The sequence below is a fragment of the Lissotriton vulgaris genome, chromosome 4_1 (genome assembly GCF_964263255.1).
Source record: "Lissotriton vulgaris chromosome 4_1, aLisVul1.2, whole genome shotgun sequence".
In the NCBI taxonomy this organism is placed as follows: domain Eukaryota; kingdom Metazoa; phylum Chordata; class Amphibia; order Caudata; family Salamandridae; genus Lissotriton; species Lissotriton vulgaris.
This window is the reverse complement of record NC_141691.1, coordinates 1,809,622,221-1,809,646,825: the sequence shown is the minus strand read 5'-3', so window position 1 is coordinate 1,809,646,825 and position 24,605 is coordinate 1,809,622,221.

Sequence of the window (24,605 nt, the reverse complement as noted above, 5' to 3'; positions counted from 1 at the left end):
TCCTTCGAATCGAACGTCAACAGACGTCACGCAGCAAAAAAAAAAAAAAACGCTCACGCGCAGCCGCTGGAAGACAAGTATCAACATATATGAGCCTCCTCAACCACCCTCAGAAAACATAGGGGGTCAGGATACGTCTCCCGTACCCCCTTATACCCATTTCTCACATTGTTTTTCCTCCATCTTGTAATTTAATTAAATCGAAACACAAAATGGCGAATTCCCGTTTCGCTACCAGTTTGCGACCCGGTTCGCGAACCGGGAAGCGCTTCTACCGCGAAAAATTACATTTTTTTTATTTGCCCCACGGGACCCTTTAATAACCCCAACATCATTCCTAGGGGGTTAAGAGGGGTCTACCTTGCCCCCTTTCATTAAATTCCCCCTTCATTTTTCTCCTCCTCTTGTCTCTCGATCCTACCGAGAGACAAGATGGCGGCCGCACCGGGCTGTTTAGAATGTTGACAGACACCGGAGAGCCAATCAGCTTCGCTTCGCAAAGCTCCGTTACGCGAAAAGTACGCAATCTGGAGCGCTATCCGGGACGCTGTCACAGATATATCTGTTTTTTTAAACATTAATTTCTCGAAATTCACTGGAGCACATATATTGAGACCCAGCAAAGGCACATCGAGCTAACAGTCCCTACAATTTTGCCAAGTTTCGTGTAAATCCATTCAGCCGTTCGAGCTAAAAGTGAGGCCAAACGCCCTATGGAAAAATGAATGGGAAAAACGCGTTTTGGGACCCCCCTATTTTCTCGGCCCCCCCTGACGAAACCCTCCCAAATTTTCAGGGGCTGCTCAGAAATAAAATGTGCCATTTTCCTGAAAATTTCAGCCGATTCCGTCCACATACGCCAAAGTTATTAGACATAGAATTTTCAAAAGTTCCATAGAGAAAAAATCCTATATATATATATACCTACTGGCGACCGCCAGTAGGTAATATATATATATTTATATATATATATAACCTACTTGCGCTCGATAGTAGGTAGTTATAATTAGGACCTAGTTTCCATAGGAAATCCACAACATTCTATTTGGAATAACTTTGGCAGCGGTTGGTGAATCTTCTGAGAAAAAAGAGGGGTAACAAACGTGTTTTCCCCATGTTATTTTCCATAGGACGATTAGACACGGCTACAGCCCGAACTGCTGAATGGAATTACAGGAAATTTGGGAAAATGGTAGAGTCTGATTTGCAGATCACACTTTTCTTAAATGGTGTAAATCCCTCCAGTAGTTCCTAGTTTATCAGTGATGTCATTTGAGATGCCATCAGTGATGTCATCAGTGATGTCATTGACCATGTCATGAATGATGTAATATGTGACATCATCATGAGTGGATTGCGGGTGCGCGAGTTATAGTGAGTACAACTAACTATAACAGTGGAATTTGAATGGTTTTGTATTAGTAAAATGTCCAGCTAACTATAACTGGTGTGAAACCTATAGTTTTTTCAGTGAATTTCAAAGGTTTTTTAAACGCTAATTCCTAACTATATATCCAAACAAGCTCTCCATTCATAGAAACAGACGTACTCAGACACTTCAAGATGCTAGTGCACGAAAGTTTATTGACAGGAAACAACGCCTTTTACCTTACGGCTTGATCACGTTTCAGCCGTTGTACTGTCATGTGCCATTTTTATCCAACATCAAACATTAACATAGTACTTTACACCCCATACGTGAGGAAACAGAATACGACCATGGCGGCCATTTGTCAAAACGTAATAAACATTTGTAACATACTGCGTTTCCAATGTAGTACAGATAATAGGAATGGAATAGTGTTGTTTACGTTATACTGAAATTCATACACATTGTGAATATATACAAAAAATATAAAAACCATAATAAATTTATACAGTAACCGGGCTGAAAACATGTGTGCAAATTGTGCATTTTCAAATCATTTTAATGTCATGGGCCTGTCCGGAAAAGGTTGTTATGCATCTTACTTTCTCATCATTTTCACATAATTTGTTAGGATTTAGCAGCTTTTTTCTAACAGTGGCATCAGCCCTGTTACATGCATGTTTGATTGCGGCATTCTTATACCCTCTTTCATTGAAACAACTGCACATCACTTCCTTTTCTCGTTCATAGGCTAACTCAGTACTATAATTCCTCTTCGCCCGTAGTAGTGCACCGTAAGGTATATTATTTACCAGGTTATGAAGATGGGCACTTCTGGTACTTAATATACTATTGGTAGATGTATTTTTTTTAAAAGACTGGTGGTTACCATTTGTCCCTGAATTTCTACTCGAACATGGAGAAACTCAATTGATGTCTTATGAATATGCTCAGTAAATACCAAATTAAGATTGTTCTTATTTAATTGGCCCACACATTTCTTAGCTGTCTCTTATCTGCCATTCCACACCATAAAAACATCATTATTGTACCTAAGCCACAAGACCACCGCGTTGTTGAACTCATTCATTTGCGTGGACACCTGCTCCTCCCACCAACCCATAAATAGGTTGAAATAACTGGGGGCGAAGCAGGTGCCCATCGCTGTTCCCTGTGACTGTCCGTACACCCTGTTGTCAAAGATAAAAAAATTATTGGTAAGGCAGAACTGAATCAATTCAACCAACATTTTAGAATGATGCAACAGTGAGATTGATCTTGTTTTTAGGAAATGCTTAACTGCTAATATCCCAAGGTCATGACGTATACACGTATATAAGCTACTTACGTCCAACATAACTAGCGTCTATGATGTTCCCACTGGATACCATCAATATTCATTAGAAAGTGAGTAGTATTCTTGAGATAGGCCAGGAGAGAAATCACAAAAGGTCTTAAATAGTGATCAATGAAGCGTGAATATTTACAAGACTTTTGCGCAATTTTTGACATGGGTACAAGCAGAAAATGCATGCAGAATAATAAAATATGCACCCAGACAAGAATATGAAATGCCATGAGAGATGTTGAAAGCTTTTTTTTATGGCATAAATTGAGATAGAATGTACAAAAAAAGAGAAGCATATTTACAAGCTGTGTGCGCAATCTTTGACATAGCTGTGTGTTTATAAGGTAGACTTCTTTATAAATTGTTTGTTTTTTGCTTGGATTCCATGCTGGTTTCGAAATTGTGTAATGGTTTCATTGGACTTGTAAATATGCTCCTTTTATTGAAGCGCCTTGTGCAACCTTTAGTGCAACCTTTAGCATAGATGGAAGCAGTGAATGTATGGAGAGGGATAGGAATAGCAGATAGAAAACCATATGGAATGGTGTGGGAGATGCATAAAGTATTTCAGTAATGGTATCAATTAAGATGGAATACAAGATAAAGAGGGACATATTTACAAGATTTCTGTGCAATGTTTGACATTAAAGCTGATACAGAGATAGTGCATTGGTTTCATTGACATATTTACAAGCCGCGTGTGCAATGTTTGACATAAAAGCTGATACAGAGATTGTGTATTGGTTTCATTGGCATATTTACAAGCTGCATGCGCAATCTTTGACATTAAAGCTGATCCATCCATTTGAAATCAAGCTTCACTCACAGTGTGATCTTAGGCACATGTCCACGATATTACATGTAATCTACAATCTGTGTCTCTGCAAGCAGTATGTGTGTCTCTGCACAAATTATTTCTTTGTATCTACAGGCCAAAAACAGGCCACCTATATATAAACAAGATATAACATTAATTAGTAAATTATATCTAACATTGGGCAAGTGGCTTGTAAGCATGCCAATGAAACCTTTACACTATCTCTGGACCAGCATTAATGTCAAACATTCAGAATTTATGGGAAATTTGTGACACATCTGAATGCCTTCTTTTTTTTTTTTTTTTTTTTTTTTTTAAAACCTTTATTGTGCACGAAATAAAGAACAAATACGGGCCCACAACCATCCGGCCGGCCACGAACTCTCATGTAGCACTAGAGCATGCAATACGGTGACATAGTAATACAGCAGCACATCGGTTATTAAGCAGAAATCAGACTGGAGGACGCCGCAAGACCATGACACAGGAGTGATTAAGGTTAAGTTTTTAAGTTTTTTGTGCAACTATTAAGTTCAGGTCGTATTGTTCCGTACTCATAAAATAATAAAATAAGAGCAAGGACCATGCAGGTGGAACATGACAGTAGCTACAGTTTCGGTTCAATCCACATCTCGACAAGCAAGTCCCGACCAGGCAGGATGGCCACACAATATCCACGCTACAGGGTAGCAATCTCAACATCCTACTCGTATCTCCGCCGCCACCCCTCGCCCAGTATGCCTGGACACGGGCCAAGAGAAAGGAAAAATTATAAAAGAAGCAAAAATAGGTCCCATAGAAACTAACAAAAATGAAATATAACCCCCCACCCTACACACATGCAGAGGCTATGGCCTACCCCCCCCTAGCAGAGTGTCTGTCGCCCCATAAACCCGAAATACAGCAAGAGAAGAGAAGAAGAAGAAAAAGGCGAGAGAAAGCAAGAAAATGTAGAAAGAAGGAGAAAGAAAATGATAATAAACGAAGAATTTCAACACTTGAATATAGGGAGGAAGAAAAGAACAAGCTGATCTACCACTCCCAAAAAGAAGGAGGAGGGGAGGAGCCCTCACAATAACAGAGCTCCCGGACTCCCAGCCGTCTGCAACCTCTACGCCGTTTTAGTGTTCCGGTCCGGATCCCCCCCGGCTAATCAAATACAAGGTCCGCAACATCTGTCCCTGAACCACCAGCCCGCAAAAAACACAGTCGCCCCACAAAGAAGAAACGAAAATGGTAAAACACAATAATTGCGGCTTGAAATGGGGAAGAGGCCAGCGCGCAGAGCAGGGAATACAATCTGAAATGGGTGATAGTCGCACATAATGCGTAATCAATGCATCAACAAGTGTTTCAGTCCGGGGTCACAACCAGGCAGACAGTCAGTGCCAGCGAGGGAAGAATCATCAGCCCTGTCCCGAACGTCGGAAGCCCACTAGGCATAGCCACAGCAAAACAAAGAGACAATATGGCCACAGAAAGAGTGAGAGTGTCTTAGGAACACAAAATGGCCGTCGAGAGTCACCAGTAAATCCACCGACTGTAATAGTGAGATCCTCAGAGACCTGCAGAATGTATGAGTTCTTCGAGAACAAAGTCGGAGGGCATAGCCCAGGAGCCGGTGATAAGGTCGGCAATGTCGTGGATAGGTCCCAGGGAACTCGCGATGAGAAATCCAACAATGTTGCACTCTCCGGTGAAAGGGGAAACAAAGTATCCCAGATAGAGGGATCAGGCGGACGGTCTCGGGCGCCAATAGATTTGGAAGCGGGCACTTCTGTCCAGCGGGCAGAAGGAAGCATGGTATCCCCATGGATCGCAAACGGAGATGAGTGTAGGCTTTGCGGGGTCAGAACGTTGCATCCCTGCCACAGCGCCGACGCCATGTCGTCCAGCTTCCTTCGCAGTACTTGGTAGCCCTGGTGCATATCAGCACGGAAGTCGCGCAGGGCAGTCAGGATGATATCGAGAGAAAGTGCAGGCTGAAGCCCCTGCCCCTCACTTCCCAAGGAAGGTGCTTGAAAATCGGACCCCATCTCAGGCGGGGCAACACAGGCCACTGGCAGGGACGGGCGCTCTCCCCCACACCACGGAGCACCAAACAAAGCCATTATGGCGAAATTCCGGGGCAATCGCCAGGATAAGTGTGGCACAGGAGAGCGTCCTTGCAGGGCTGCAATATCACCAAGTACAGCGCCAGTGAGGCATACATCACGGAGAGGCACCCCGTAGCAGAGCATGGTAGTGAGGCGCGGGGCCAGGCAAACGTAGGCAAGCAAACATGGCCGAGCGACACTCCCCGCATAGCATCTGCCCCAAACAAAGGATCCATTTCGGTAGGGTGCCGCAGCGCAGCGAGCGCTCACTCCTCGCCACCAGCTTCAAGTCCTCGCAAGCGGCGCAGCACGGACAGTGCTTCGCGAGGTCCCCACCGGTGCTCGGGTCTTCAGCGCCGATCAAGTATTCTGGCCGCCATCAGGTCTCCGGGGCACGGCAGAGAGCGAATGTGCAGGCGGGGTCCAGGGCTGCGAGCAGTACCGCAGCTATCTCCGGCCGCCGGGCAGGTCGAGAGACCGGACACACACCGCTGGAATCAGCGCCGCGCCGCACTCAATCCGATATTAAATTACACCAGGATATATGCCAGGATATCAGTGCGGCGGAGAAAGGCTGGAGGAGCCGGGAGCCTACAGGTCCGCTCCGGCCGCCATCTTGGCTCCTCCCCCCTCTGAATGCCTTCTTGATGGAACCAAAGTAAACAAGTATTGAAAATGCAATAGATCTCGCCCTCGGTGTCAGACATACTGTTGGCAGTGATAAACATGGTACATTATATTTAAAATCCAATTAATCTGCATAAGATCTCACTGTGAGTGAAGCTTGAAATAATGAGCAACTAGAGTGCTTACATTCTAAATTTATAGCAAATGTGTAACACATCTGAATGCTTTCTTGATGGAAGCCAAGTAAAGAAGCATTGAAAATGCAATAGATTTGGTGTGATGTTAGGCACATGTCCACGATATGACATGTAATCTAGCATCTCTGTCTGTGCAAGCAGTATGTGTGTCTCAGCACAATTTATTTCTCTGTATCTACAGGCCAAAAACAGGCCACCTATATATAAACAAGATATAACATTAATTAGTAAATTATATCTAACATTGCGGAAGCGGCTTGTAAGTATGCCAATGAAACCTTTACACTATCTCTGGACCAGCATTAATGTTAAACAATCAGAATTTATGGGAAATGTGTGACACATCTGAATGCCTTCTTGATGGAACCAAAGTAAACAAGCATTGAAAATGCAATTGATTTGGTGTGATGTTAGGCACATGTCCACGATATTACATGAAATCTACCATCTCTGTTTCTGCAAGCAGTATGTGTGTCTCTGCACAAATTATTTCTCTGTACCTACAGTCTAAAAACAGGCCACATATATATAAACAAGATATTACATTCATTTGTAAATTATATCTAACATTGCGCAAGCGGCTTGTAAGTATGCCAATGAAACCTTTACTTTATCTCTGGACCAGCATTAATGTCAAACAATCAGAATTTATGGCAAATGTGTGACACATCTGAATGCATTCTTGATGGAACCAAAGTATACAAGCATTGAAAATGCAATAGATTTCGTTATTTTTTTGTTTTCCACAGATTATAATCATCTATACAAACAAACAAAAAGATGCCTTCTAAAACAAGAAGATAAAAAAATTATAAGAGAAAATTAAGGTCTAAGGAAAAAGAAAATCAAGAACCAACCAAAATAAAATCTTCAGAGAAAAAGAAAAATGCTCCTGGTAAGCAAAGTAAACATTTTCTCAGGACGTTATTGAAATGTGAAGCAAAAAAAAGTTTTTTTAACTAAGAAGAATGAAACCCCTGTAATTTCAAAAAAGACAGGATGTCCTTCTAAAAATGTTAGACGTGTAGAAGGAGACAATGTCTTGCAAAGCAATAGAAGAAGCAAACAATTTTCTGACATTCGTAGACAAATGTTTTACAACAGAATTGTATTAAATTTATTAAAAAATGTAAAAAAGTATAAAAGAAAAGACAGCTTTTTACAAGAAAAAAAATACATAGTTAAGATTGTGGATGAAGCATTTAAAGTGAAAAATAAATTGTTTTGTTTAGTGATGAATAGAATTCGTACAGTTGATAAGATAATCAATGTGTTTAAATCAAAATTTAATTGGAGGAGAGTAATTTAATCAAACTAATTTCTGTGATGTTTTTTCTGGAGAATGGAAGCATAGTACAAGTTCTAAGCCATTTTTTAAGGAAAAAAGTTACTTTCAGGAGAATGATTTGGTACATGCATTTGACACCAGTGGTCGAGCATATGAGGTGAAGTACAGTTGTCCGGTTGAAAAAGAAGAGATTGTGCCTAAAAATACAGAAGAGGTGTTAGCTGATGAAGTTTTAGGGAGATATCCTAAGGCTCCAGTATATACATGGAATTGTAGTAGTATTTGTAGTGTCCGACAGGAATCAATTGATTTGTTTCGCACTTTCTTACGGACATATACTAAGAAAAGTGTGAAACAAAAAATGAAAATTTTACAAGAGTTAGATCCTTGTAGAGTGAGGGAAAAACCGGTTTGCACGGTCATTCACTGGCTTGTCTTTCTAGGAAAGTATGTCAGAGTGTTTTTCACCATTTTAGGATGTTAGCAGTGCATCATAATAAAGTTAGGAAATTAGTGAGAAGGTTGTATTATGCAAAAAGTCCAGCACTTGAACTGAAACAGTTAAACAGTGCTCTTTTGCATGGAACTGAATTAGATGTCAAAAACATTTGTGATGAAATTCAATTTTGTTACTTTGGTGAAAAAGAGGTTAGTGCAGAAATTGATCCAGTAATGGAAGGTAATGTAGTAGAGAATGTAGAGATTTTAAGTACAGAAAAATTTGAAAATTAAGTCATTTCAAGTAAAAGGCCTAATTTTTCTTGTGTTTGTTGTCGACTGACTCATTATAAGCATCAGACTAGATTAGTTGATTTACATGTAAAAAGCAAAAAGATAAATAATAATGAGTGGAAGGATTTTGCAATTTATTTGTTGGTTGAAAATTGTTTTGATTTGGGCTCTGATCTGTACATATTGCTATAATAAATTAAATGAAAACAAAATGCCTGCTAGAGCTGTTCATAATAATCTGGAGTTGGTAGACATTCCGTCTGAATTGATGGATATAAATACCTATGAGTCTATTCTGATTCAATGTGTGCATCCATTTCAGGCTATTGTTCGCATGGAGCCTAAGACAGGGAAATTGCCTCCTTCGGATTTACAGAGAGGATTAAAGGGAAGAGTTGTTTATTTGCGTCTAGATTTTAAGAAAAATATTGATACAATTGGTGTTGAAAAAGTAGAAGAGAAACCTCTGGTTATTCTAGTTAATGGTGTTCCGACAAAAAGTAAGAAAATCTGGCAAGAATTAGTGGATGTTAGAAAAGTCAAAATTGCAACATTGTATCTGGTAAAAAATAATCAGTACTATAAAAATGTGTATGTGGGAGATGAGGAAACAACTGTACAAGACAACACTGATGTCTCTCCTGGACAAATAGAAATAGTTGATGTCTCTAGAAGTGAAGAAATTTACGAACATTATAATGTTCATCCATTGCATTCCAAAGAAGTAATGGGGAATGCTATTGACTTGTTTCAGATGAAAAAAGCAGAAGGAAGTCCCATTAGTGTATGGGAAGAAAGTTTAGAAGCTCGTTGTTTTCCACAGTTATTTCCAACAGGTGAAGGTGAACGATATGAAGACCGACCTGTTCAAATTCCTGTATCTGAATACCCGACTTCAAAATTATATGCAGAAGATCCAAGATTTCGTCAATGCATTCCATATTTGTTCCATCTACTGTTTGAGAGTGACTTGTCTGGACTTTCCTATGCAGTAAACCATATACTGAAAAGTGGAACACATCTACAAAATGTTTCAGCAAGGGATTTTATGGATAAAGTGAAACTGCAAGACAGTGTTTTGGAATCTCAGCTAATTAATCTCATGGCATGTCAGCGTGGTACTAATGAGTATTGGTACCGTCGTCATGGGGAATTGAAATGTATGCTAAGAAACTTAGGAACTCCTACTTGGTTCCTCACTCTTTGCTGTGCTGAGTATGCTTGGGAAGTCTTACTTGAATTTCTATGAGAGGCAAATAAAAACATTGAAAATATTGAATTCAAGACACCTGGAGAACTGTGCTCTTTTGATCCAGTTAATGTATGCAGGTATTTCAATCATAGGTTTGAAGCTATGATGTATTTTATTACAAACAAAAAAAATCCTCTGCTTGGTGAGGTTTTGGATTTCTTTTGGAGAAAGGAGTATCAAGCAAGAGGTGTTCCTCATATACATATGCTGCTATGGATTAACGATGCACCAAAATTTGGAACAGATTCAGATGAGAAAGTGATGAGTTTCCCTTGAGCAGTATTCTACATGTGCTGTTCCGAAAAGTACAGAAGAAAACAATTTAAGGCATCAGGTTTTACGCTTTCAAAGCCATAGTTGTGGGAAATACTGTCGTCAAAAATACAAATCCAAGGACAAGTTCTACACGAAATGTCGTTTTGCATTTCCACGTCCAGTAACATCGAAAGGAAGGGTCAACAATTTTATGTCTTCTCCGCGACATACTGTGACTAGGAAATCACCCAAAAATATATACAACCTAAGAAGAAATGAGGAATCCAAATACATAAATAACTACAACCCAGTCATTTTGTCCATGTGGAATGCTAACATGGATATTCAATATGTGGCTGACAGAAAGACAGAAAAGACGGAACTGAAGGAAATGTGGGAGGAAATTTCACATGAAAAGAGTCTAAGCAAGAAATTATACAGTTACAATCTGAAGATGTTGTTGCATCGAGAAATTGAAGCATATGAATGTTCTGATCAGTTGTCATCAGCAGGTCTATATGCCAAATCTAGAACCATCATTTGGGTGAGTCTAGGCCTTGCTGCAACACGAAACCGAGTTTTGAAATCTGTACAAGAAATTGAGTATTTGGCGGAGAAAGAACCAGACAGTACATATATTTTGAAGACAAACATGTTGGATACATACTATCCAAATAGAAGTACTCACCTTGAGAACGCTTGTCTCTATGAAGTTCTGCAAATCTACATTTTTAAAAAGAACATCACAGAAGACATCAATAAAGGTGTATATGCTGTAATTGGATGTGAAGGCTGTCTAGTAAAACAAAGAAAAGGCCACTTGATTAATCATCGAAATTTGAGTTGTGATTCTCCAGACAAAAGGGAATTTTATTACTTAGCTCTTTTACAACTCTTTAAACCTTGGCTTACAGAAGAGGAACTACTTGTAGATTTTCTTACTTATGAAGATTTGTTCAATGCAACCAAGGATACCATAGAATGTCCTGTTTTTTCAAATTATCTGGAAATGTTGAATGAGGAAATACAGCAAGAAGCTACAGTTGCAGCAGAGATTGCTAAAGACAGTTCTCAAGACAGTCAGAGTTCTGCTTCATTGAGTCAGGATCCACTAGGAGGACCAATTATACAAAATGAAGCTGCCACTGCCATGGATGAAGTTGAAAGAGCAATGTAACAAGCTTAGGAGGATGGAGTTGACTTACAAGATTTGGAAAAAGAACTAAACGTTGAGCAGAGACAAATATATGATCAAGTCACACAACAAATTGAGCATGGTTTATCTCATGAGAAAAAAGAGTGCTCATGTACATCATTTGTACCTATCTGACTGTATGTGAGTGGAGAAGCAGGAACTGGGAAAAGTTTCCTGATTAAAGTGAATGCAACATATTTGAAGAAAACAACAGAATCATCGCTCTCGTGTTTTGTTACTGCTCCAACTGGGTTGGCAGCACACAACATTAAATGGATTACCTTACATCGCTTATTGATGCTGCCATTGGAGCATGATAACAAGTTACAATACCACAAGCTATCTGTAGAAGCTTGTTGTGAAGTTTCAATATCTTAAAGAAAATGACATTTCTTATCATTGACTCTTAAAACAGACTATGATGTGTTATTTGGAGGCAAACACATCATTGTTTTTGGAGATCTACTGCAGCTAACTCCAGTGAAAGGACAGCCAGTGTTTAAAATGCTTAAGCATGAAGATACCTGGAAGTGCTTAGGAAGCATTGGAAATGTTAACATATGGCTAAATTTTAAATATGCAGAACTACTTCAAAATATGCCACAGGCAAAGGATGAAGAATATAAAAATATTCTACAAGATGTAAGAATTGGAAAAGTAAGTGAGCATGGGAAAGCAGCTTTACATGCACGATTAATTTCAAATTTGTTTCCAAAAGAAAACATTCTCCCAGAGAATATTTTTAAGAAAATTCCTGAAAACAAATCTGTCATATGCTTGATGCCAAGTCTGCAAGAATGTTCAATCTTCAACACCAAAATTTTAAAGTTGGAAAATCAAGAAATTGTGAAACTGGAAGCTATTGATAAAATAGAACATGAAGGAGCAACTATTATTTTGTCACAGAAGTTGAAATCAAAATTAGATTCTTTAGAGAAGATAATATCTAAAACTGCTGGTATGTAAAATACTCTATCTTTAAATTGTCGTATAATTTTACGACGTAATTTAGATGTGGAAAGAGGTTTAGTAAATGGAGCAATGGGTCATGTTGTTGATTCTGTGAATTACCGAAATAGAGATGGAATTGAAATTATAAAAATTTAATTTGATGGTATTGAAGAAGTACAACAAATCTTTCGTTGTTCTGCTCGTTTTTTGCTAGTGAAAGATTTATATGTATGCAGAAAACAGTTTCCTGTTTGTTTGGCATATGCAGTAACTATTCATAAATCTCAAAGTTTAAGTGTTGATAGTGCTTTGGTGAACATTGGAAATTCTGTGTTCAAGGAGGGCATGACATTTGGTTGCTTTATCTCAAGTCAGAACTTTATCTGGATTGTTCTTGATTGATTTTGATGAGACAAAGATTAATGCAGATCTAAATTGTGTAAAAGAATAAAATAGGTTAAGAAGAGAGTATGCTCCAAATTTACCTCAATATCCTCTGTTTGAAAAGCGTGTGGTAGGCCGAAAAAGAATAAATGAGAAAAATTGTAGTGAAGTTGTAGCAAAAGAAAAAAAGTAGATGAAACAGTAATTGTAAGCAGAAACGAAATGGTTCCAGTTAAAGATGTTGTTAGATTTCAGTTTGAAAATAGTTCTGGTGTCAACTGCTATGCTAATGTAGTGGTTAATGTTGTTTTTTTTCTCCAAACTGTAAAAGAACAGATTGCTGAAAATCGTGATCAAACACTTTGTTGTTTATTAAATTCTGTATTAGAGAAATGTAGCAGTGATAGAACAAAAATACAAAGTGTTTCTGAAATTCGAAAGGTTTTAGACATATGTTCTGGACTAAATCAATTTACACAGAATATTCAGCAAGATTGTCAGGAATTTCTAATGTATATGCTTGTTGTTTTGCAAGGTGAAGGTGCAGATGTAGAAACTATTTTTGGCCTTTCTTATAAATGGCAACATGACTGTGACAATTGCTCCTTTTCGAGTAGTACTACATTAAACACTGAAAGATTTATATATTTAACTTTACCAGACTGCAAATCAGTGTCTTTTAATAATGTAGTTAGAGCAGCAAATCAAAACATGGTCTGTAGTCAATGTAAATCTGCAATGCTATCAACTTTATTTTCAAGAAGATATGGACAGTATGTTATTTTGATGTTCCAACGATGTAGACCTGATGGAACTAAATTGACAACATTAATTAAACATTTTGTGGCTTCTCAATGATCAATTTCAGGAAGAACCTTTACAACTGCAGCAATTATTTACCATGATGGTCCTTCAACAACATCAGGACATTACACATGCTACTTAAAATGTCAAAAAGGGTGTAATCTCTGTAATGATACTCAATTGAGTTTCAAACAACCTTTGCCTACAGACTCACTAAATTCTTACCTAGTGTTCTTACAACCGAAGTTTTAGGGAAGGTAATCGGCCTATGAAGATTGCAGCAGTTAATATAACTTAATTTGCTCTTCAAAATTACTTTCTGAATGAGAGTGATGAAGATAATAAAAAACATGTATTTTTCATAGAGATAGTATATTTTTATCATATAGTGTGTGCTGTGAGTATTATGCAAATTATTTATAAAAAGTAAGGTAGAGGTGGAAGTAAAATTCTTGTTTCATAATGTAAAAGATGTTGGAGCTTTTCTTTTAGAAAGTCAGGTAAATGAAATATTAAGAAACAGTGGACTAATTTACATAGAAAAGCACTTTCCATATACTATTTGGCCTCGTGGAAAAGTGGATGGATCAAAAGAGAGTTTAGATATGGTTTTTAAAATGTTACATTATTTTAGAAATTATTCAATGGGTTTTTTAAACACAATCATTTTTATTGTGGTTTTTTTGCCCGCTGTTATATGAGGAGTACTATTGAAGTCACTGTTTTAAGTGGAATTCAATATATTCTGTGAACAGCAAAAATAAACCATTTAACATGATGTTGAAATAATTTTGTAATATCAATTATTATTAAATATATATTATTTTCCCATTCTCTTATGCTCACTCACCTATTTCCACCTTCTATCACTCCTCTTAACTCACCCTCACTGGCCTTTTTTCACTCTCCCACACCTCTCTTCCCATATTCAACTTTCTTTACTTATTCTCATTAACCACTCCTTCACTGCCTTTTCCCTCTATACCATTCACTATTTTTGAGCTGTCAGTCAGTCTACTTCACTTTCCTTCCCCTTGTTTTCTTTCTTTGTTTCCTCAATAATTCCCTTTCTCTCACTCACCTTATTACACTTCCCTCGCTCCTTTTCTCACTTCCTCTGTCCTCTCACATCCTCACTCCCTTTCTCTCACTTCCTGTCTCTTAGTTTTGGTCTTTCGATCCTGTTATTCTCTCACTCCTCTTTCGTCTTCCTTACTCCCTAAAACTCACCCACACTCCCTTACTTATCTTTCTTTAATCTCTTACTCAGTTTCTTTCTGCCAGTGTTTCCTTCACTACCTCTATGTTCTCACTATTTCACTTCCTTTGTCTCAAGCTCATTTGCTTGTATTGTAAAATATATATTATAAATATTCTATTTTTTTTGTCTTTCACAGATATTAAATTTAATGGAAATATAATATTAAATTTACATTACTTATAAGGTAAGTTTGGTACGTTTGATGTACAATATTTATTTTCTCTATACAGTTTTCCATAACCTCACTACTCTTCTTTGATACTCCTACACCTCTGTTCCCTTATCGCGCTTGCCTCACTTATTCTGAATCCCCACATTTACTCTCTTTTTTGACACTGTTCTCCTACACTCACCTTCTTTCAGGCCTTCTCTTTTACTTTCTTTCCTCTCTCTTCTCGTACTTCTTTGTTTTATTTTTTTCCCTTCCTTTACTCTCCTTACTCCACTTCATTAACTACTCCCTCTGTCCTCTTGGTGCAGGTATAATGTGACACAGGGGTTTGTGACGCATCTACCTACATGCGTCTCTCTATAAATATGACTCAACAAGGTGGAATTTTTACGCCACTGGTGTGTCACAACAAGTGATGCACCATCGGCGTAAAAGTGATGCATGGCCCTCAAATGCACCACAGGGCAAAACAGTGTAAAAAATTGTAGTAAAAAAATAATTGCCACTAATGCATCCTTTCATATGGGGCAAGTCCATGACCTTACCGTATGTGAAGTGAGAGATGTTATCATTGTGAGAGTCTACCTTATAAACACACAGCTATGTCAAAGATTGTGCACACGGCTTGTAAATATGCCTCTCTTTTTTTGTATATTCTATCTCAATTTATGCCATTTAAAAAAAGCTTTAAACATTTCTCACAGCATTTTATATTCTTGTCTGAGAGCCAATTTTAATATTCTGCATCCTAAACATCACTGATCTTTTCTTACCCTTCCACATCCCTGTTCCTTTACTACATTTTCTTCACTTATCCTCATTCCCCATTCCCTTTGTGGGGGCTCCTCTGGAAAGTACAGTATAGCAGATCTAGCACTCCACCTTTGGAGCATTACATTTCACTGTCTTCTGAAAGTACACACAATGGCGGCAATAGTGTACATTAGAGAGAGACAGTGAGAGAAAGAAGGCAAGAGATGAAGAAGAGATGTGAAATGCACATTGGAGAAAATATAGTGGGAGAAGGGAAGTAACTGTGAGTAAACCTACTATGTAACACAGAAATGTTGCACACTATACTACAAGCCTCACTTTAAACCACAAACATTTTGCTACTATCTCATAAATTACAAATAGAATAATATAAAATGTCTCAAACTATTTATAATTTCTTAATATAAATTTATTCTTCAGAATTTTCATAATTTAGAAGAACTTCTAACATTAACTGATCAGGAGTCTCCTCATCAGAAGTCTCCATACATGAGTCCTGAAACTCAATATAGTCCAAACATTGGATTAATTCTGCATCCAAAGTCTCATCATTAAAATCCTCCATTCTTTCTCCTGTCAAAAAAAGGTCTTCATCATGGATAGTGTTATCAACAGGATCATTCAAGACCTCAATAGAACTCGCCTCAACAAAAGTCGCAGAAATTTCAAAATTAATATCAACGGTATCCTCGTTCAGATCCATATTCTTTTCAAATTTCTTGCTGTAAATTGCAGGAAAAAAATCACTTTAATTTTTAGTTTTTAGTAATAGATATCAAGTATTAAATTCCCCTTACAAATTAACAAATCACGTTTTAGAAGCAGTTGAAGAGTTAGTACTGTGTAAATTTCACTCCAGAAATAGAACATTTCTCATGTATATTCATGTAGAAAATCAATGAAACTTCACAAATTCAAATGCAAAGAAACATTTTAATTGGTTCTAAATTTCAAAACCTTGTTGGCTCTTGGGTGTCTGTAAACATTCTAAATGGTCGGTATAGTCCGCCATCTTGTGACTCTGAAGAACAGAGACACAAGAGGTGAAAAATAAAGGGGGAAATAATTAAAAGGTGGCAGAGTAGACACCCCCTGACCCCTAGATTTTCTGAGGGAGGCCTAGAAGGACCCTGAAGGTCCAAAAACCTATTTTTTTTTTACATTTTCGCGGGGTAAGCGTTGGGTGCGCTCTCAGGGGTGCGCTCCGGTACGCGCACCCTGAGTGCACCACGGGAAAAAAAAATAATAAAAAAGAAAAACACGTAGGTTACAAAGTCGATATACAAAGGAATTAGCTTTTAAAAAACCTTTGAAGTTCACTGAAAAAACCATAGGTTTCACACTCGTTATAGTTAGGAATTAGCATTTAAAAAACCTTTGAAATTCACTGAAAAAAACATAGGTTTCACACCAGTTATAGTTAGCTGAACATTTTACTCATACAAAACCATTGAAATTCCCAGGTTATAGTTAGTTGGACGCACTATAAATCGCGCGCCCGCAAACCACTACTGATGATGTCACATATTACATCATTCATGACCTGGTCAGTGACATCACTGATGACATCACTGATGACATCACTGATGACATCATCCTTGTGATAATACGATGCACCTCCTCACACTCTAATCTAACCTTTGATACACCCAGTGTTAAATACAAACTACCATTCCTGAAATTATTGACACACCAATACCAGTAACTACATACGCACTCACTGATTTCTAGGTCAACACACACATCCACTCATTCACCCATACAATCACTCATACATACGGTCACTAATCAATAGAACACTATCATGTCCAGTCATACACCTATACAGACACTTACATACTGCCACTCATTCACAGAGTAACTGAAACACCTAGTCAGTTATGCAGAGAATCAATCACACTCTCATTTCCTCAACTACACAGTTATACACACTAAACATTACTTATTCAAATATATAGTAACACATACTTACTCTCTTTTACAATCATTGATACAAGTACACATTGATCCATACAGTCACTTATGCAATCACAGGCTCTCATGTATAGTCATTTATATATGGCAACTCTCAAATGCACTGTGTTTTACATATGTACCTACTTGGACATGGAGCACTGAGATAGCCATTCACTCACCAACACATCCATGCAGACAGTCAACCCCAATACAACTCTTTCCAAATGCACTCTTGAACCCATATACCAAGTGAATCAACTGCTCACATATATATGCACAGACTCACATACCTCCCAGACACCCACACACACACTCACCCTCACATACAAATATTTGAACAACCAATCAATAACCCATATAGCCACTCATATAGATACTGATCAACACATGCAGCAGCTTACACAACAACAGACATGCTGATGCACATATTCAGGCAGTTTAGTCACTAACCAATGCATTCAGTAAGACACATTTAATCACTCACTTATACAGTCAGTCACGCACCTACTAAATCCTTCATCCAGACACGGACGTAAAATGTGACATCATCAGCATTGGATTGCGGGCGCGTGAGTTATAGTGAGTCCAGCTAACTATAACGTGGGAATTTCAATGGTTTTGTATGAGTAAAATGTTCAGCTAACTATAACTGGCGTGAAACCTATGGTTTTTTCAGTGAATATATATATATATGCAGAGCCTGTAAATACGGCAAAAACATGAGGGAATATAATACTCCATTCAAGCCCAAACCAGTACCTATAATGAAGAACCTAGACTGCAAAACTGAATTTGCAGTATATGTACTGGAGTGTACATGCAAGCTAAGGTATGTAGGAAGCACTAAGCTTCAAGTACATAAGCGATTTCTACAACATCTTAGAGCGATTACAAACAGCGTCGCAACCTACCCGGTGGCCCGCCACTTCAAGGAGTGTCATGGCAATAACTTAGAGGATTTAAACTATTATGTCATTGACAGTATCCTACCTCAGAAAAGAGGCGGACACCGGGAAGCATTACTGGGTAGATTAGAAACTCGCTACATCCTTGACCTGGACAGCAAAATCCCACAAGGCTTAAATTTTACGGAGGATTTTCGCTCATGTTTATGATGACTGTATGAAGATTCAGGTATCGAAATCAGGATTGGGTAGCTATAAATGAACTGAAAACATGACTAGAGTAATCAGCTTTCTTACAATTTAATTCGTGTAAAAACAGAAAAAAGACAAAAATATTTTATTATATTGCACATTTTGCACATTGAGTAGTCATAGGGTTGATCATTTGCACATTGGCACTTTGAATATATTGCACTTTATTAGCCATTTAAGGAAATGGAGCACTGATGTAAATTATGCCCACTTGGGCAGTATTACTAACCATGGGAACGTTCCACTTTACCCACTGTTTACATTGCGTAATTTGCACATTATTGCATCATAGGCTTTGTTTACACAAGCTGCTATTCATTCAGATGTTTTTAAGCACATTGAAAAACTTATTGTTAGAGTTTTTTATTGCTATGAAATTTTAAACATTTGAGTGTTATATATGAACAATGAATATGTCAATATTTATATATTTATATATTTATTTATCTATTGACTGTCAATATTTATTTAGCGGCCAAAGTGGGTGTTACAAATTATGTTTTTAATGTTTAATGTTAAACCAGCATTCAAAATAATTGCGTTCCTCTTGGTATGTTTTCGATTTCCATGCTAATTGGTACACAGCACTGTTGCTTTAAAAGGGTGGCACTCCTCATGCGCGTCATGTGAGCAAGGGCACTGAGTTGCCCGAAACGCGCCATGGCGGTGGTGCAGGGCGAAATGAAATAAATAATATTCTGCACCTTAATCTGGGTCTGCGTCAGTCCTTTGCAGGGAAGAACTGCGAGCGGAACATTAAGCATAATTTCGCCGAGAACGCTTCCTCGGCTTTCCGTAAGACCCCTCCTTCCTAGTGGGCCAGCTGGCAAGGAGCATTTGCCCGGAGTCCTTCCGGGTTACAGAATCGGAAATCTCCGAGTAGGAGACGCCGCAGCAGCCCCTGGGCGGGGAGAACAACCCTTGACTCAGAGCGGACTCGCCATCGCTTTTCGGAGGACGAGCGAGACGGAGAAGCGACGACCAGGTAGGGTGACTTCAATCGCCTGGTGAGGGAGTGTGAGCTATCGTTGTCCAGGCATTTAACTACGGACCCGATAGCTAAAGAATAAACAAACAATCAAGCCCAAACAAGCACCATGACAGACGACGCAGTGAGGAGTCAAAAGGCTGCATCCATCGACATGTTCAGTGACTGCCCAGTGGGGAAACACCACTAGCACCCAACCCAAACCTGACCCCCGCACCCGGTCAAAACATCAGAGATTTGTTTAAAAAACTTGAGAAATTAAGCAAAGCGGAACAAAGCAAGTGGTGGGAACACAAATTGTTAACAAGATATCTGGAGGTTGGGAGGGTCCCGAGGGGGCTAAGAATTATGTTGGCCCCAAGCTACGAGCACCCGGACCCCCAAATGCTTGCAGAGTGGGCAGAAACTAACTTAGACTCATCCAAACGACTGCTTCAAATTTTGGTGAAATATGCTGAAAGTGATCGCCTAAAGCTTCTAAAAGAAATGGATGAAGTGAGTAGCGAAATCACCAAACTGGATCAAACTGATCAAATAGAAAAAATGCGCAGTGAAATGACTCTAAGATTACAAAAAGAAGAAGAAGTCATAAAGAAAAGGAAAACATTCAAATTTCAAAGGGACAAGTGTAATTACGAGCAAGGACGCATTTTCACATTTGCCAAGAGATACGATAATGTGAGAGTGCCTGAAGCAGCTGGAAGTGTCCCAAAGGCACAACGGCAGGGGCAACAGCCAAACACAATGCCGCAAACATCTGCGTCTGATTGGAGTTCTGCAATCAGCAGTGGGTCGGACTTGGACCAAGCAGAACTTCCCACGAGATCGGGTTTTCCAACACTGTCCCTAGCGCAAGAAGTGGACTGTCTGCATCAGGACCGAAAACAGACATTGAGGTCCAATGTAAGAAATGCGGGAGCGCAGCAAAACAGGAACCGCAAGCGCAGGGCAAGACGCAGATGCCACTGTGTCAAATACAAAAAAAAAGAAAAAATTAACCAAGAGGTGGCAGCGCAGATAGGGCAAATGCCCAGCAATACAACCACAGTGATCAATCTCTCTAACATTGTCCTCAGTGAAAAAGAAACATCTACATTATCTTTGGGACTTTCATTCTGCCCACACACTAATTTTGATTATGCCAACACCAGAATCGACATGTACAAATATGTCAGAAAATTAAAACTTCAAAAATACCATGCTATGAGGGGAACAAATGCCATAGTGGGAGGGTCCGATAAAACAGCTATACCGGACACCCAGGTAGGCATTCTGACACAGGAATTACCACTGCTTGAAGATTTGGAGGGCCTGTATGAAGAAGGAATAACGCCATCTCAGGAGTTGCTACAGATGGGGACGAACAAACAAGGAAAGGTACATACTCCTTTCAAACCAAAATCAACCTTCTGTCCCCTGATGTTAAGGGATAATCTGGATCAATTCAGTGAAAGAGTCACAAAGGACTTGAAAACACTATACTATCAAACAATGCAGTCGACCAACAAGTTCAAACATCAGAACAATGAATATCATACATTGCTCAAGATATTACAAGCCCAACAAAAAATCATAATCTGCCAGTCAGATAAGGGGGGCAACATTGTCCTCTGGCCGAGAGAAATGTACATATCTGAAGCCCTGAATCAACTTAACAACAGAGACTGCCACAGGAGAAGTGACCAAGTTCAGGTCAATACAGCAAGGAACAACTTCTTTGGGAAACTGCTTGCTTGGAAATCGGCAGGATTACTGTCAAATGATGAATTCAAATTTTCAAAAAATGATTACCCAAAACTCCCGGCCTTATATTTTAGACCTAAGGTTCATAAGGACATCCAAACTCCCCCAGGCAGACCAATAATTTCAGCAAGGGGAGGGTTACTAGAGAACACATCTCGCTATGTGGATTATTTTCTACAGGACCATGTCAAAGCACTCCCATCCTATATAAAAGACACAAGTGACTTTTTGAGAAAATTAGGGGAAATATCATGGGAGGATGGTTGTCTTTTAGCAACACTGGATGTCAACACATTGTACACTAGTATAAATCATCATGATGGTATCCGTGCAGTGGAGTACTATTTAAATACTAGGCCTGATGATATGAACCAGCACAGTAAGATGTTGTCAACCATGATTTTAACTTGTCTCGAGAATAACTTCTTCCTTTTTAATAACCAGATTTTTAATCAAGTTAGGGGAGTAGCTATGGGGGCCTGTTTCTCCCCTAGTTATACCTGCCTGCACATGGGCTATTGGGAGAAACAGGTCCTCAGCACTGAATACACTGCAGTTTTAAAGAGTCAGGTTTTTTGTTGGTATAGATATATTGACGACATCTTTTTAATTTGGCGGGGATCAGAATCAACTGCTTAGAAATTTGTAGATAATATCAATTGCAATGTTTTTAATTTGGGTTTTACTGCTCAAATGAGCAGATCTACTATTAATTTTCTAGATGTTGAAATTTATATTGTAGATAACATCATAAACACCAAATTACACCGAAAGGCCACAGCAGGAAATACCATGTTACATGCCACCAGCCACCACCCCGTCCATCTTATCCGGAGCATCCCTTACGGGAGATGCTCCGGATACGCAGGATTTGTAGTGACAATCAGGAGTGTAGAAAGGCGCAGGAGGCTAGTAAACAGAGATTCCTGGAGAGGGGATACTCAGAAAGTGTCTTAAACACAGCAATCAAAAGAACATCTAACCTACAACAAGCAGAGGCATTGGTGGAGTGCAGCAAACCTGAAATCAATAAGACTGAACCCCCTACCGGATTAATCCTTTCTTACATTATTCAGCATAAGGCCATACGTAAAATAATAACTAAAAACTGGCCTTTGATAAGGAGTGATCCAGTCCTGAACACTCAAACTATAAAGTCACCGACACTAACATTCAGAAAAGCTCCCTCCATGAGCAATGCCCTGGTAAAAAGCAGTCCGGAGGTGATAGTTCCAACCAATTGGTTAAGTCCCAAAGGGGGTTTTAGGAAATGCAGAACATGCAGAGCCTGTAAATACGGCAAAAACATGAGGGGATATAATACTCCATTCAAGCCCAAACCAGTACCTATAATGAAGAACCTAGACTGCAAAACTGAATTTGCAGTATATGTACTGGAGTGTACATGCAAGCTAAGGTATGTAGGAAGCACTAAGCTTCAAGTACATAAGCGAGTTCTACAACATCTTAGAGCGATTACAAACAGCGACGCAACCTACCCGGTGGCCCGCCACTTCAAGGAGTGTCATGGCACAAACTTAGAGGATTTAAACTATTATGTCATTGACAGTATCCTACCTCAGAAAAGAGGCGGACACCGGGAAGCATTACTGCGTAGATTAGAAACTCGCTACATCCTTGAGCTGGACAGCAAAATCCCACAAGGCTTAAATTTTACGGAGGATTTTCGCTCATGTTTATGATGACTGTATGAAGATTCAGGTATCGAAATCAGGATTGGGTAGCTATAAATGAACTGAAAACATGACTAGAGTAATCAGCTTTCTTACAATTTAATTTGTGTAAAAACAGAAAAAAGACAAAAATATTTTATTATTTTGCACATTGAATGGTCATAGGGTTGATCATTTGCACATTGGCACTTTGAATATATTGCACTTTATTAGCCATTTAAGGAAATGGAGCACTGATGTAAATTATGCCCACTTGGGCAGTATTACTAACCATGGGAACGTTCCACTTTACCCACTGTTTACATTGCGTAATTTGCACATTATTGCATCATAGGCTTTGTTTACACAAGCTGCTATTCATTCAGATGTTTTTAAGCACATTGAAAAACTTATTGTTAGAGTTTTTTATTGCTATGAAATTTTAAACATTTGAGTGTTATATATGAACAATGAATATGTCAATATTTATATATTTATATATTTATTTATCTATTGACTGTCAATATTTATTTAGCGGCCAAAGTGGGTGTTACAAATGATGTTTTTAATGTTTAATGTTAAACCAGCATTGAAAATAATTGCGTTCCAATTGGTATGTTTTCGATTTCCATGCTAATTGGTACACAGCACTGTTGCTTTAAAAGGGTGGCACTCCTCATGCGCGTCATGTGAGCAAGGGCACTGAGTTGCCCGAAACGCGTCATGGCGGTGGTGCAGGGCGAAATGAAATAAATAATATTCTGCACCTTAATCTGGGTCTGCGTCCGTCCTTTGCAGGGAAGAACTGCGAACGGAACATTAAGCATATATATATATATATATATATATATATATATGTATATATATATATATATATATATATATATATATATTCACTGAAAAAACCATTGGTTATAGACCATATATAGTTAGGGATAAGCCTTTTCAAAACCTTATTTTACTCACACAAAACCATTGAAATTTCATATATAGTTAGTTGCACTAACTATATATCGCGCACCCGCAATCCACTGCTGATGATGTCACATATTACATCATTCATGACATGGTTAGTGACATCACTGATGACATCACTGATGACATCTCAAATGACATCACTGATGACATCACTGATGACAACATCCAGTGACTGTATGTTTCTGTAAAGTTAAAATATGTCTTACATATTGAAGAATGAGTGGATGTATAAGTGTCTGGATGAAGGATTTAGTAGGTGCATGTCTGACTGTATGAGTGAGTGATTAAATGTGTCTCACTGAGTGCATGGGTTAGTGACTAAACTGTTTTAATTTGTGCATCATTATATCTGTTGTTCTACAAACTGCTGCATATGTTGATCAGTAACTATATGAGTAACTGTATGGGTTATTCATTGGTTGTCCAAGTATCTGTATGGGAAACTGAGTGTGTGTGTATGGGTGGCTGGGAGGTGTGTGACTCTGTACATAGATGTGTGAGTAGTTGATTCACTATATGTATGGGTTCAAAAGTGCATGTGGAAACAGCTGTATGGGCAGTTGACTGTGCACGAGTGTATTAGTGAGT